We start from the raw sequence: 15,741 nt of genomic DNA, 5'->3' as shown, positions 1-15,741 counted from the left end.
GATCAATGCTTTGTATACTTGGTGTTTCTACACTGCTTGTGCTCGAATTCAAGTCTTCTGGTCAACTTTTAACGCGCTACTCCTTTTCAGAGCAATTTTTGAATGAAAATCGCATCAGAATTTCTGCGTTTTCATCAGCCACTTGGAAAAGAAATTTCTGTCTTTGTTTTGCATGGTTGTTTCTCAAGAAAAAATGAACATTTCTATTCATCGCTAATGTCATGTTTTGTATTCGGGAAGTTTTCTTTGTCAGCCAGGTAGCGCGAGGTTTCTCAGGTGCGCGCTAGATCAAAAAAAAATGATCTTTTAACTGCTAGTGGGCTAGGCATGTTCTACCCGGTGCTTTCACTGCCCCACAATGCCAATTACGCATGCAGGAACACGGGGACACTTATGCGATTTGAGCTTAGTAGCATCGAAGAGAAAAGTTGTCACCCACCTGAACGTTGCACGAGGATACGAATAAAAGCCGTACGAGTTTCTCAAAGAGAAAGCACCACAGGTGAACAAAAATTTGTTCGCGTCTGGAAAAAAAAATGTTCGTCAACTGCGAAGCGTGCTTTCTGAGCAACCCTTATGGCGTCATTTGTGGTTTCGTGCTACAGTCAGATGGATGAGTTTTTCCGTTTCATGAACTTTCCTGCGCCTTGTGTGCTTCTTCAGAAGTGATGTCTTACTGCCACTGCTAGCAGCTTGGTGGCCGTAAGACACTAATTCAGTAAGACAGTGTACGCGGATTGGCAACATTATCTGGCTATTGCTACGTTACAGCACGTGATTCTTCTTTTTTCAGCTTTCCGTTTTGATATAAAAAATAATATTCTCGACTTAAAAGCAATCCTTTCGGAGTTTGTTTTTATGCCATACGCAGTGACGTAGCAATTTGTCAGCGTCCCAGTAGAACAAATGATGCTCTGCTGCACCGGGAACAGCCGACAAGCAGAGGTGACCGAGAGATTATTTTTAAGCGCGTTTAGGATGCGCTCACTTCTCCGTTCGCGATGATGGATACGTTGCTTATGCTCTTCAAGATCTAGAGAGAGCCAAGAAAGAGAGAGACAGAAGTGAATAGCACAATGCCCCTGTGAATCTTTTTGCATTGCCTCCGTTTGTTCTCTAAACTAAGAAAACGTTTGAGATTGCGAGCGAGAGAGTTGACAGACTAAGCTGCTGCCAATCCTTAGCCACTCGAGGAGCCGTGTTTTCTAAACAGTGAAAAAATGAAAACAGTGAAGTGGCTCGGAGAAGGGGGCCACCGCCGGCGTAAAAATAGAGAGCCGCTAGCAGAATGGTCCCGCGGTACACGTTTTATTTTCGGTTGCTTTTTGTTGTGTAGCTGTTGTTCCCGTCCCCCCGCTACAGTCCTCACGCTGGTGTTTCCAGCTACCAACGGGGATCGGGGGCCCGGCCGTTTCTCCCCAACAATCTGTGGGTGTGTGTATTCCAGGCCAAGCCCTTTCCTCCTCGACGCTCTTTCACCCATCGTTGATCCCCCCTCCCCTCCCCTCACAACTCCGCCAGCACGTCGTCTGCTACTTTTGGACGCCGCACGCAGCGCCCAGTCGGTCGACCCAGGGTTCCTCTCCGGCCAAACCGAAACCGCCACTGCCGCACCAGCCGAGCGAAACCCCGCGATGCGTGGTGCGCGGTATTAGCAGCCCCGGCTCTTCCGTTCGCTTTTTGCGTGTGTGCGCGCGATCGGCTTCACCCGCGCGAAATTTTAGAAGCACAAAAAACGGGGCGCTGTAAACCGCCGCCAAGGCACCGCAATCATTGCAGACGACACGTCGGCTCCGCCTCCCTTCGCGGTGATCGCCTGTTCGGCGGCGGTCGTCTGCTTCAGCGTGTGTGTCTGCTTCTCCGTCTGCTCCGCCGCCGTGGGCCGTCTACTGCGGAGAGTTGTCTGCTGCTTCACGGTCTGCACCAAGGTGCTTCTGTTTTGAACCCGCCAACCAACCAACCAACCAACCAACCAACCACCCCTTCGTAGTAGTTTCTTTTTCTCCGCCCTGCACTGAAAACACCCTAGTACCCAGGTTAGCCGTCGCCAAGCACGCACAACCTTCCCTGTTCGTCGTGGGGCCGTTTATTTTTCGATTTCTGCCCGTGTCACGTCGTCCCTTGTACATCCCAGCTCGGTCCCAGTATGAAGTGCTCCTGTCGGTGTCGGTAAATTTAGTGTGTTTTTGGTGGCCTGTGCGCGAGTGGCGTTTTTAATCCTACCTGTGGTTTTGCCCCATCAATCAAGATTGAGAAAAAAGAGGACGGGTGAGTATTCCCTTTACTTTCGTCATATCATTGTTGTCTTGGACTGTGTGTGATTCGTGCCTTCAATGATCGTATCAGAGTACTTTTCGTTTTGATGAATACGATCATGAAACATGGGAATTGTACAGGGAACATGTAGTGGATTATACATGTTTGGTACGATTGCAGACTGCAAAGACCACATGCCTAAGGTAATTTCAGTTAAGCATTTTTTGTTATTTTTTGTTTTTTTGCCGGTCCATAAACTGAGTAAAGTCTTGGTCTGTTTCTTTTCTTTTTGGTTCTGCGCTTATTAATATCATTTCTGTAACCTACTGAGAATCATCGCCAAGCTCATCAGAAAGAAAATAGAAACGCATCTGTCAAGTACGGCACTGAATGCGGCATGCACGGAGCTACCGACAATGGTTTCCATTTTAGACTGGTCGATCGCATTAACATAAAGGAACTTATGCGACAGCGTTGGCAAAACAAGCTTCACAGCGACAAACATTATTCATTCGCCGTGGAATGTGAACGCCGAAATTTCTCATTCACGCAGATTCCACGATATCGCACCATCATGTACCAAAGCTACCACAAGGCAACATGGCGCCAGAATGTTCTTTCTGTATTCTTTAGTTACAAGGGCGGAAATGTATCTCAAGTGCACATTTGCGGCATTGTTTTCCTTGAAGCTTCATAATAAAATTGAAACCTGTGCTTCCACGCATACACATGAAGCCATTTGCAATAGTTGGACCTTTGTACTAACTTTAACTGCTTAACTGCTATCTTAATACACGGTAAAAAAGTATGGTTGCACTCATAAATCAATCCACTAAAACTGACGGCAATTTTTGCTTTCAAGACAACGAGTTACAATCTACCATCTGTAGAGGGCAGATTTTTTTCTGCCTGAATTTTTAGCGGGGATTTGCCGGCCACACCGACAGCATTTGAATGGGTAGTAATGCAAGAAAGCTCGTGTACCGTGCATTTGGTGCATGTTAAAGCAGCCTAGGTGGTCAAAATTAATCCCAAGTCCTCCACTACGGCGTGGCTCATAATCATACCGGGTTTCTGGCACGTAAAACCACAGATTTGTTTTTTATTTTGGCCCAAAATGTGGAACGTTGTGAATATAAAAAGTTAGAGCGTTTAGTACAAAACTGTGTAACTCATCAATACAAACGATCTTAAAAACCTGCAAACTACACTCGTTAAGGCATGTAAAGTGGAAAATATTGATAAATTGTACACTGCTCTGAGTTTTTGAATAGTAGTTTTGAAAGAACCTTCGTGAACGTCGTACCAATTTGCTGCAAGGTATAAAACTATCCATCAAATTTGTGAGCCTAATGTGCTCTGAGAGATTCACTTTACGCAGCTGCGATAATTGTCTCTGATGCAAAGTTGAAACATGCAAGCACTATGCGCAAGAACTTTTTTATCAGCCTGTAACATTTTTTCCAGGATTTGCCGAAGCTCGGTTCACAATAGCAAAATCCTGCTTCTTACAGTCGGTAGAAAGACTCTGTGTCTCTTAAGTGCAACAAATTTCGTTCAAATCGGTTAACAAATTGTCTGACGAAGGCATCCCTAGCGTTTCTCGCGTACTTGAGCTGCGAAATGGGTGCCAACCCATAGGTCGGAACGGTCTGCTTCAGCAAACGGCGCAGACCCACTAGGCACTACACAGGCAAACACATTCACGAAGGCGCTCTCGCGAGACGACAGCTGTCCCAGCGGGATGCCTCGTTAAGCGGGATCCCTCGTTAAGCGGGAACCGTTGCTGCACTTGACTGCTCGTCGTGCTTCTCATTGTTTGGGCTTCAGTCGCTGGGCAACTTTGAATCCGCCAACGGTTTACGCATCATCTGTGTTAACACTCGGCCATCGCTGTCTTCACCGCACTCTGCAAAAGGCCGCAGGCATCCAACCGCCTTGGTTTCCACGTGGGCAGTGTTTCATTTTCTGCCAAGCATCCTATTTGATCTTTTAAATGTAAAAAGAAACACGGCACGATTTTTTTTTTTTTACTTAGCCCCGCAGTTCCCTGTGTATCACATTTGTTTTGCTCAGGTTGGCGCCTCAAAATGTTCATTCGAACGAGGGAAACATCATGCAAAGCCCATTGTGGCGATTTTTATACGGAGTGATTTTTTGATTTATCGGAATAATTAAATATCGCCTTCTGCAGACAACATAGTTAGAACTCTTGAGCTGGATTATTGAGGAAGGCGGACATTACTTGGATGAGAAATCAAAATACAACTTCAACTGAATAAGCGCTTAATAATTGACTTCTTAATTAATTACTTTACGGCAAATATTTCAACTGCCGAATTCTAGCCGGCAAGCTTGGCATGCAGCGATAACATGATTTTACTAAAATATTTAGCATGTTTCGTTCAAACATGAATATTGAGATTTTTTTTCACATGCAGAAGTGGTTTGTAAAAATCACACCAGGCACATTTACGTAGCCATGGATATGACCGACAAAAGCACTTTCCAATGTCAAAGTGCCATTTCCAGGCTAAAGACCAACCAAAAACATCTCACGATGCGGTATAGTTTAGGTCTCAGACAAGTGCCGCGGCCTGGGAGACGTTCTCAAAGCGCTCGTTCGCTCACAAGGCCCCGCTTGAGGCTGCCACAAGTTTCGTCTGCACAATAGCAGACGATCCTTTCCTCGTCGTAGTGCCTTCTGCGCAGGCGAAAAGACGAACGGCAGACCGGCGTGCGTCGATCCCGGTGCCGGCGTAAACAAGCGCGTTGGTGCAACTACCAACGCGGGGCGTCTCCGTTTCGAAACGTTTTTTTGGCTTCGCTCCTCCCCACGGGGTCACTCTGAAAATACGCTCGGCGCCGAGCTCGGGATGTATACCCCTGCATATATCTTGCACCCGCATTATATATAGAGACTCGTACGCGTTTATTAACGCTACCACGCACGAGAGCAGCAGGTGAACATAAACGCGACGGTATAATGGGCCGTAGGTGAGCAGTGGGACGCGTGTGTTTGATGACCCCCAGGTTGCTGCCACCTATCTTCGGCGTCATTAGCCGGCCGACGCCGTTAAGGCAGCCACCGTGAATACGTTTGAGTGTTTGCGACCGCAGCTCTGATACATGCACGTGGAACATTTGCAGCGTCTTCTTTTTTTTTTTTGCAACACAGTAAGAGACACGGTGAATGCCTGCAGATGTCTCCATTATTTTCGTGACCATCTAGATGATGTAGCTTTACATAAAGCATGTTCGTTGTTGAATCTTATGTAGGAACACAAATTAAGCATTTACTCTCTCAATTCTTGGCAAGGGGCTACCGCCGGGAAGCCAACGAGAACAAAAAAAACGATGTTTGTTTTCTTGTTGTACTGATTTTATTTATTACGCACTGGTGTCTTTTGAGCAGGTGCCACCGAAAATGAGAAATAGGGGGTGAGGGGACCTTTTTAAGAGTTCGACCGTCGCTGCAGACGCCGTGAAAAGACAACTTGATCTCAACCATGCAGCACCTTTCTTACTTGGTAAACCAATGATTTCCGATTCGTTTCCGAGGTCCCAAGCTTTCTCTCTAGCTAAGGTTTATCTCATGCCTGCGGTTTCCTAGAGCTGTCATAAATTAAATGCACCTGTGCAAGAGATCTTGATTTATCAGACGCAGTGTGAAAGTTCTCCAAACGTACGCAAAAGCGTTTATCGCAGAGAGCAATACTATGTTTGAAAACCAAGCCCCTACTTCTATTATGGAGATACGTTTCTCGACATGCTCTCGACCTGCTCGGCCGTCGGTGGCCTAAGCGCTATTGAAATTGCAGTGTTGTTATCAACGACGTACGATATGTGCATTATAGTTACGAAGTCTTTGCACATACGGTCCACCACGGTCACCCACTCTCTATGGCGTTGAGGTGCTGAGCTTGACGTCGCAAGTTCGATCCCGGCTATAGTGGCCATATTTTGACGGCGACGAAAGGCAAAAACGCTCCTCTACTTAGATTTTGCTCTACGTTAAACAACACCAAGTAGTTAAAAAAAATCTGTACTTTCCAGCTACGGCGAGCCTCAATCAGATCTCGTTTCTGGCGCTTACAAAACCGACAATTTATTCCGTACTTCTGTGAAGCACTTGTAATGTTCTCACGCTGTAGGGACGGTGAAGAACGAGCCAGAGTCACAGCTGTGAGCCACCAATCTGTTTATCGGGCGAACTTGGACCCCGAAAAAAAAACATTCGGAGCTCAACGATAGCGACAAAATCAGAAGAATAAGAATGGGCTGGGGTGCGTTTCGCAGGCATTCTCAGATCATGAACAGCAGGTTGCCATTATCCCTCAAGAGAAAAGTGTATAATAGCTGTGTCTTACCAGTACTCACCTACGGGGCAGAAACCTGGAGGCTTACGAAAAGGGTTCTACTCAAATTGAGGACGACGCAACGAGCTATGGAAAGAAGAATGATAGGTGTAACGTTAAGGGATAAGAAAAGAGCAGATTGGGTGAGGGAACAAACGCGAGTTAATGATATCTTAATTGAAATCAAGAAAAAGAAATGGGCATGGGCAGGACACGTAATGAGGAGGGAAGATAACCGATGGTCACTAAGAGTTACGGACTGGATTCCAAGGGAAGGGAAGCGTAGCAGGGGGCGGTAGAAAGTTAGGTGGGCGGATGAGATTAAGAAGTTTGCAGGGACAACATGGCCACAATTAGTACATGACCGGGGTAGCCCAGTCTATATAGTGGTTCCAAAATATGGGAACACCCCTCAAATATGTACATTTTAGGTTTTTTTATCTCTACATTTATTTTAACGCCGTATAATTGCACCAAAACAAGAGAACCGAGCTAGTAACCAAGGCGATTCTGATGACATTTTGGTACGCAAGAAAACGGCCTCGGAAAAAAATTCAAACATTGAATGTATAGGGAAAGCCCATATTCAGTCACGGCTATCAGTGCATGTCGAATGAGTAATAAGCAAACAAAAAGTAGCGCTAGAAAGATCCATGAAAGAAAACAACGCACTGAAGTTTCAAATCTGTACGAACGTGGGTACCTTTGTATGAGCTACGTTAATTAGATATGCGGTATACATGGAAAGCGAGAAGATTGAAATAAACAACTTTTTGCCAAAGCGCTGGCTTGCCATTACATTTCTGAGATAAAATGACAACAAAATGATACACGTGGGCCTTTCGCGGTGTTTATGACATTTATAAGATTTGTACTCCGGGAGACACACACCTTGACGAGGCCCGTTAGTGGCTTTTTGGATGCCTATACGAGACAGTTTGATGTCTAAAAACGTGAACAATAATAATAGTAAAATGGCCTAAATGCACTGGTCAAATTAGTTTAGCACGCTGTAACTACGCTTACAACCTAAATGCAAGCTAGTTGGCACCCGGCAAAAGCAGGTTTTTACCGCATTAAAAAATACATTGCTGCCATGACACTAAGAGTGGCCTAAATTACAGAGGGCATATAAGTACTTTAATTTGTGTCTTGCTTCACTTTCACGTCTTACAACGAAGGAAAAACTTTTGAAATAAGAATTAAGCAGCCATAGAACTCTACTGTAGTGCACGAACAACCCAAACCGTTGGCCGATCTGACCGATGTGAGAGTATCTTGGTTTGGCCCTGTTGGTACGTGAGGAGAGTCATGTTATTTGGCATTAACGGCCACGCACTCACACACAATAAAAATTGACAGAAATGAGCTTTGTTATGTAAGTTTGTCCTCATTTGGTGTCACTATTTCGTCGTTTCAGCGATAAACTAGAGAAACCATTGAAGTAAATGACACTCTGTGCCCCTCAGCGCAAATGCACTGCTTGTTGAAAAATGTTGAGAAGGTACTCATAACGAGTAGTGCGAATGCGGTAGCTAGTAATATTTAGGAAAATCTGTTATTGAAACACGCAAGTGCTGTAATCACCAAATAATATTTTCTGAATTCTTTGAAGTAATACACAATGCATAATTTTAAAAAGCTATGCAAAGAAAAAAAAGGTAACTCTTCATGGCGCTGACCTTGTCCGGCAATACAAAACGATAAAAATACGTTTTCACACCGACTACCGATAGCCATTCGAACAAAAAGAACCATCACTGTCGCAAAGAATAATCCTAGTCACCATTATACTTGCGACTATACTTTGTAGGAGCGTGCTCTATCACTTTTCGAGCATTCCTTCACAGGGCACCTCCGCTTTTTGTGGCTGCTACAGTGTAAGAATATTCGATCTGAACGCTGAACGTACTCCACAAGGGCCTTCAAGCACTCACGAGAATGTAAAGTGAAACAAAGGAAGCGTGTTCAACAATGTTCTCATACCAGTCAATTACGTTGTAACGGTGTGTCCTCGCACCTATACCTAAATAACTGCGCCTAAAGAGCGTTTCGCCAAATACGACGCAGCTGAGGGGCTCTACACCCCGGGGTCCCCGCCGCCACCGTATTTTTTTATTTTTTTCGCTTCACCAGCACGCGCATATACATGGACTTGGAAACGCTCGCTAATGCTCGTCACGTCGCCAGAATACGTACATAGATACACTGGCTAGAACCGTACCGATCGGCAATTCAGTTCACGCTCGTCTTTTCTCAACGTACGGCTATGGGAAGCGTGCGAACGACAGGCCGTGACGGACAGTGCAGGGACAGGGCCTCCCCCTACTACTTCCTCTCCTCCTCGCCCTTTGCACTGCCATAGGGAAAGCGTGGGCGGTGCAGATCGAAGGCCCAACGCCCTAACCCTCGGTTCCGGTGCCGGCCTTGACTCTGTTTTGGTCCCAGTGCGTGTGAAAGACTCCGGGTCGTGTTTTGTTCTCGGGTCTCCCGGATTTCTTGACGTCTTGCTTGGGACCCACAATAGCTGTTGTGGAAATTCTTTTCAGCCACGAGACTAAGGACAGCGCTCTGCAGTTGTCCGACTTTGTCTCCGATGTCCGGCGCGTTGCGCTGTGCCACTGTCTTCTCTCTCAGTTTTGTCCTTTCTACTTCCGCAACCGACAAAAAACATGATGTTCCTTCCTGAGAGCAGTTGTTTTCCTTTCTTTTTGTGTTGTCTCGCTGTTTTATACTAATCGAAAGAAGGAATAGAGTGGCAGTGAATTTCTGTACTCCCGTCTTCGAACACGGCATTCTAGATGTTGGCCGTGGGAAATAAAATAGTGCAAAATTCTTGTGTTGCAACATCATATCAGTTGAATCGCAGCGGGGCAAGATGATTATGATGTTCGACTGTTTTTCTTTTAAGACAATAATAGCTATCTGACCCAAAAATACCGAAGTATTAAACTTTCCCTACCCAGAGTTTAGGTTATTGTGTCAATCCTAGTTATCAGGTCACAGAGGCTAAACGCTGCATCGCAATAACCTAATGTTGTTCGAAATAGACGAAAATGAGACGCGAGAAAAAGGTCGTTTTTGTTCCTGCATAGCGCAACACTAAAGTTCACGTCATCGCCTTTGCCCGTCATGACAAATAAACTCCGTCACAGCTAGATTGGTATGTTCAGTACTTATGAAGTATCATCTGCACATTCCAGGGTGCCTCCACGGATACAAACTGCGCTGCCTTCAGTATCGGCCCACGAAGGTACTTAAGCAGCCACAAGCAAATCACTTTAGTTTCGAAAGAAAGCTAACCACTTAAAGTTCTGGCAAAGCCTATTTCTGGATCACTGTCGATGGTGAGGCGATTAGCCTTCGAGCAGTGTAGAGATGGTCGCATAGCTCAAGATAACTCTAGTTACAATCTGTAGCGGTCATTCTCAGATTTCCATAGTTTCGTGTTCATTACCAACTGCATATATAAGGGGTCCGTTCTTCAAGCCAGACATCTTCGGATGTCACAGACAAAGCTTCAGTAAACGCGGCCTCGGAACTGCAGCGACTTTTGTACTGCTGGCACTGTTCAGTTAGGGTATGACTTCGAATGAACTATGGTGCTTGTACAGACGTCTTTACCGGGCGTAAGACTAACTTTCATTATCAGTTAGAAGAGCGTGTATTTTCACTTGTATCAGTCGGACGCATAATATTTCTTGTTTGTTATCACGAGAGTGAACAACACTTCAAGGGCCACAAAAGGTGTTTCTACGAAGACATTAAGAAGCCAAGAAACACTGACACCAAGGACAACATAGGGGAAATTACTTGTGCTTATTAAATGAAATAAAGAAATGATAAATTAATGAAAATTAAAGTGGATGAAAAAACAACTTGTCGGAGGTGGGAACCAAACCCACAACCTTCGCATTTCGCGTGCGATGCTCTACCAGTTGAGCTACCGCGGCGCCGTTTTCCCATCCACTTTCTTGGGTATTTATGTATCCTAGTAGAACCCTGGGAGTGTTAGCCAGCGCCACCACTCACAGACCTTGGCGGCGGACGTGGAGCGTCCTTCTTGCCGCAGGCGCCACGAGAACGTGATCTTTTTGGGTGAAGGCAACTGGTCAATAAACCCACATATGCTACCTGAAGGCATCAATGTTGCCGGATTCGAGACCCTCGTTATGTAATCAACGAGAAGAAAGGGGGTTAACCGAGGGGCCCGATTTTTATTAGTCATAGCATAAGAAGCCAACAAACGCTGACACCAAGGACAACATAGGGGAAATTACTTGTGCTTAATAAATGAAATAAAGAAACGATAAATTAATGGAAATTAAAGTGGATGAAAAAACAACTTGCCTGAGGTGGGAACCGAACCCACAACTTTCGCATTTCGCGTGCGATGCTCTACCAATTGAGCTACCGCGGCGCCGTTTTCCCATCCGTTTTCTTGGGTATTTATGTGTCTTAGTAGAACCCTGGGAGTGTTAGCCAGCGCCACCACTCACATACCTTGGCGGCGGACGTAGAAGGTCCTTTTTGCCGCAGGCGTCACGAGAACGTGATCTTTTTGAGTGAAGCGAAGGTTGTGGGTTCAGTTCCCACCTCCGGCAAGTTGTTTTTCATCCACTTTGATTTCCATTAATTTATCGTTTCTTTATTTCATTTATTAGGCACAAGTAATTTCCCCTATGTTGTCCTTGGTGTGAGTGTTTGTTGGCTTCTTATGATATGACGAATAAAAACGGGCCCCTCGGTTAACCCCCTTTCTTCACGAAGACATTAAGCAATTTTTAAAACTCGCCTGAGGCAGTTAGCCCCATTCTACTGCTTGAGCTGGTCTGTACGAACAGGCGGATATTACTTGCACAAAAAATCGCAATAAATGGTGTGCTAACGAAAATTCATTAATGAAGTTTAAAACCGACTACCTTGCGTCACATAGCGCAGTTTCCAAATTGTCCCTCGTGAGACCTCAAGGCATATCTAGTTGAAAATAAATCTGTGGACGGCATTATTTTTGAGATATGCACCATCAGGCTTGCTGTAAAAATGCACCGTCGTTCCAGTTACAATGTTGAAGAACGCCATTTCCTGCATTCAGGCACAAAAGTAACTGGATCACAACGCATTTCCTTGCAAAGTTCGGGAAGTAACATCTCAAAACTGGTGTCATCCTTGAAATTCCTTGCGATTGTATCTACCTTGCGAACTCCCGGGCTGCAATTTGTAAATTATAATAAGTGCTGTAACCTGATTAGTTAAGTATAATTAGTTAATTGCTAATTAGTTCTATATGCATTTCAATTTCCCGTCCAAATAATGTCCACTTGTTTGGGCAGTACAGCTCAAGGATTATAATTGCGCTAGCTGCCACTGATGAGCTTTAAAATGTTGAAATTACTCAACATTCTCTCATAAACACCCTGTATATCAGATAACAGTAGCACGCTGAAGTGAGCAAAATATGCAAGGAAGTTTAATCACAATTTAAAAAAAGCCACTTGGCGATGGTGGGATCCCTAATACACACTTGCTTCATTACAGATGTGATTCTTTACCAATTTAGCTACGGTAACATGAACTGTCCCATCTAGCCTGCTTCTGTATTTCTATATGCCTTGAAAATCTGACATTGGAAGTGTTAACCAGTGCCGCTAACGGCCAGGACGGTGGATGCGGAACGTCCTTTTAACCGCAGGCGTCACTCAAACTTAGGAAGCAGGCAAACTGCTCATTAAGCCATGCTGTGCTACCTGAAGGTAACACCGCTGCCAAAGTCGAGAGCCTCGCTGTACCTTAAACGGGCACAAGAGAAATCGAGGTTCTCGTATTCTTTTCTTTTAGACACGACCAAGCGAGACCAACAGATAATACAGCCAAGGAAAGCATACGGAAAAGTGCCTGAGGTTATACAGCAATGTTTCTTTGGTTCCAGTGTCTGGTGACAGCATGTGGTTGTGTGCAATAAAAAAAAATACACCTCCTCTGTTCGCGTCTTTGCGTATAGATAAAAAATGAAGGTCAGGTTAAAGTAAAGTCCTAAATTTCACTTCAAGAAAACCACAAGGAATCCTCTCACCTTTAACGGAGGGTTGGTGAGTCACAAAGAGCGCAAAGTGGAAACGTGGGTGGTGACGCATTCTTGAAGTTCCGGCACCACCGCCTCGGTGTGTCCCAGGCTTCGGCGGCCTCTGCTGGGTGCCAGTTAAATGTTTGCCCTTAAAATACTATTACATAACGTTACGAATAGATCAGGTACTCACCCTATAGCAACTTTCATAATATTTTACATAACAGGCCAAAAGCATTCAAAATACGCGGTGGAAGCATGAAATTAGTGACGTCACATCTTCCTACTCGCCCTATAGTTTTGACGCGAACTATAGCGGCACTTTCGGCCTTCCGTTGTACGGTTGTTTCTTTTAACCACACTAATGAACATAGACTTTTGATATGACGCCGCACCAGTCTAAGGATATTGAGTCTTGCTCATTTCTGACAAGTCAATAATAGCTTAGCGAATAATAAACAGAGAGGCGTATAAGTTGACGCTGCTCTAATATAGGGTATCCCACGCAACTTGAGCTAAACATTAAAGATATGGAATGCCACGCAGCTGGACAGAACCAAGGCAGTGTTGTTTGCCGTCGCTCGTAAATACACAGATGTTTTTTTTTTGCATCCCGCCTAATTAGATAGTTAATCCAAATTAATTTATCAACTGCTACAATAATATAATTAGTTGAAAAGTGTTAATGCGAAAACTGTAGAGCACTATGAAAACCTCCCGATACAGCGTTCTGTTGCTCGATACGTGCTACATACAAATGTTTTTTCCGAGCGTGAAAGAAGCCCGCGAATACACGCAAAGTGCCCCCAGTGCCCAATAGCGCGACAATCTTGCGTGTATTCATTCATTCATTCTTTATTTACAACACATTTTCCAAAATACGAAAGCATTACTGGGCCCATAGCCATTGGCTAGTCCCGGGTCCATAGTCAACTTAGGATATAAAACGCGGGCTTCTTCCATGCTTGGAAGAACACCTTTATTTATGGAGCAACAGAAAGCTGTATCGGGAGTTTTTCATGGTACTCTACAATTGTCTCATTGACACTTTTAATCTGACTATAATGTTGGAGAAGTTGATTGATTAATTAAGACTGTAATTAGATGGAATCGCCAAGCGACGGCAAACACCATTGCCTTGGTTCTGTCCAGCTATGTGGCATTCACATATCTTTAATGTTTGAATGACATTACGGGGTACACCCGGTGTATGTGTCGGAAAATGTCAACTGTATACAGACACGTGGTTGCCTGAACGAGCCACAGATCTACGGACATGAAAAGCTAGAAAGTATTCCTCTGGTTAAAGACACCATTCAGCAAGCACATATGCATCTTTTTTTTTCTTTCAATTAGTGTGTTATTCAGTAACTTCCAACGCCAAAGTCAGGATTAGGGCGTGGCAAGTGACGATTCTTAACTTGCCAAAATATGACCTCTAGAGGGAACCAAGAGTTGCCGAATAGAAAATTTCGTCAGCGCGTTGAAATATGAGCAAGGCTTTCGTTGCAAAGCTGCTTTCAGTGAAAAACACTCCATTGAACACGACCATTCTTCTTTTTTTAGGACTGGAAGATTTTCTTGAAATACCTGCTACACCAAGCACTCGCGAAAAAAGTAAATAATATGAAAACGACGTTTCGAGGCTCATACAGGCCCTTTTAAAAGAAGAATAAGCTATCTTTCGGACCTCTTGTCGTTACCTCACTTCTTTGTGGAGCTCCCATTCCACTTGCTGGTTTAGCGCGAAGGAGTAACGTTAGACCTATCCTATTATACCTGCGTTTCTGTACTGTCTCTAAGTTTCAAGTTCAGCTTCTATCGTGCGATTACTCTAAGATTGTGCTGGCCATGTTTTTTTCTGAGCATAGTAAGGGGGGAGGGGGGTTGCATAGGAACTGCTAGTTGCTGGGTAATTTTTTTTTCATCGTTCTTCTTGCATATAAGTGATTTTAATTATAATAGCACTCTTCACCTCATAACCTCATTACTGACGATAGCTATTTATTCAAGAATGCACCACAGGAGCGCGTAAAAGAAATGTTGGGTAATTGTGACCGATGCGGCTTCATCTTGTACGGTGGTTCGAAAGCAGTTCAGAGCTATTCCCCTTTTCAATATATCTGGGAATGAGGTGAATTAGAGTTGAGAAGATGTTTTTTTTTTCCCTCGGCAGCAGTAAATCCATCAGAGTAGACTTTCGCTAAAGCTAACACGCTGAGATAAGATGGCGGTACATGGTTGCTTGCTGTTTGTACATCTCCGTAATACCTTTTTAGCGCTGGTTAACCATAATTCAAGTCTGAAATACTCTCCACCTATTCCAACTTTCTTCTCTGATTATGTGTGATCTCATCCACTGCACAAGATTATCCAAAAACCGCTAGTAATCCATGCTCATTTCTCACTGTTCTCTAACTCGGCCCGGAGTACGCGGTGGACTGAACATTTAGGAAATGTACTGTAGCACCCTCTCCCCAACCGCTAATAAATTGCTTGAAACATTGTTTTACTGTAGTTTATGTATATGTTCAGTATTGCAGAGATTGCAACGCGTAGCATACGCCAAAGTGTTAGGCAATACACGTCGCCCACGCTTCTCACCCGTGCGTTTCGAGACCGCGCTCGTCACAACGCACACGCCGATACGGACAATCAGCCTAATGCACTCATAACACGTCGGACAAGGAGCCTGAGCGGCAGTTATCGCCCTATGTCGTGTCAATGACACGAAGCATTCATCACTCCGTCTCTTCCTTTAAAGGCAAAGTCTTCCTCAGCGAGTTATTGCCGCATTTCCATATCGGGTATGCAAAGGTTTCTAGACGCTTTCGTGCGCCGATCCCAAAGACAGCGCAGCATGTGGACCAAGATGTGCTACTAGGTATAGGCCCCTGGGATCCCTGGTCGCCGTGAGGTTCCGGATATGTAGATCTAAACATACGTGCTGATTAAATTAACATAATTGAAACTTCCCACGGCGGGATTCGAACTGAGGACCTCTAGCACAGCAGCCCGACGCACGTGCCTCAGGAGCGGAATAGAACATCCTCGAGAATTTCC

At 44.7% G+C, this 15,741-nt stretch overlaps 1 long non-coding RNA gene across 1 annotated transcript in view; it reads left to right on the top strand.

Annotated features, from left to right (window-relative positions):
- The first annotated feature begins 1,257 nt into the window (after positions 1 to 1,257).
- LOC140212918 (uncharacterized) overlaps positions 1,258 to 15,741 on the top strand; it is a 34,970-nt gene continuing 20,486 nt past the window's right edge. Inside the window, exon 1 of the long non-coding RNA XR_011889894.1 lies at positions 1,258 to 2,268. This is a non-coding gene — a long non-coding RNA (uncharacterized lncRNA). The remainder of the gene's footprint in view (positions 2,269 to 15,741) is intronic.

This window comes from Dermacentor andersoni, chromosome 8 (assembly GCF_023375885.2).
Source record: "Dermacentor andersoni chromosome 8, qqDerAnde1_hic_scaffold, whole genome shotgun sequence".
NCBI classification, from domain to species: domain Eukaryota; kingdom Metazoa; phylum Arthropoda; class Arachnida; order Ixodida; family Ixodidae; genus Dermacentor; species Dermacentor andersoni.
This window is presented reverse-complemented; position numbering and strand designations above follow the sequence as displayed.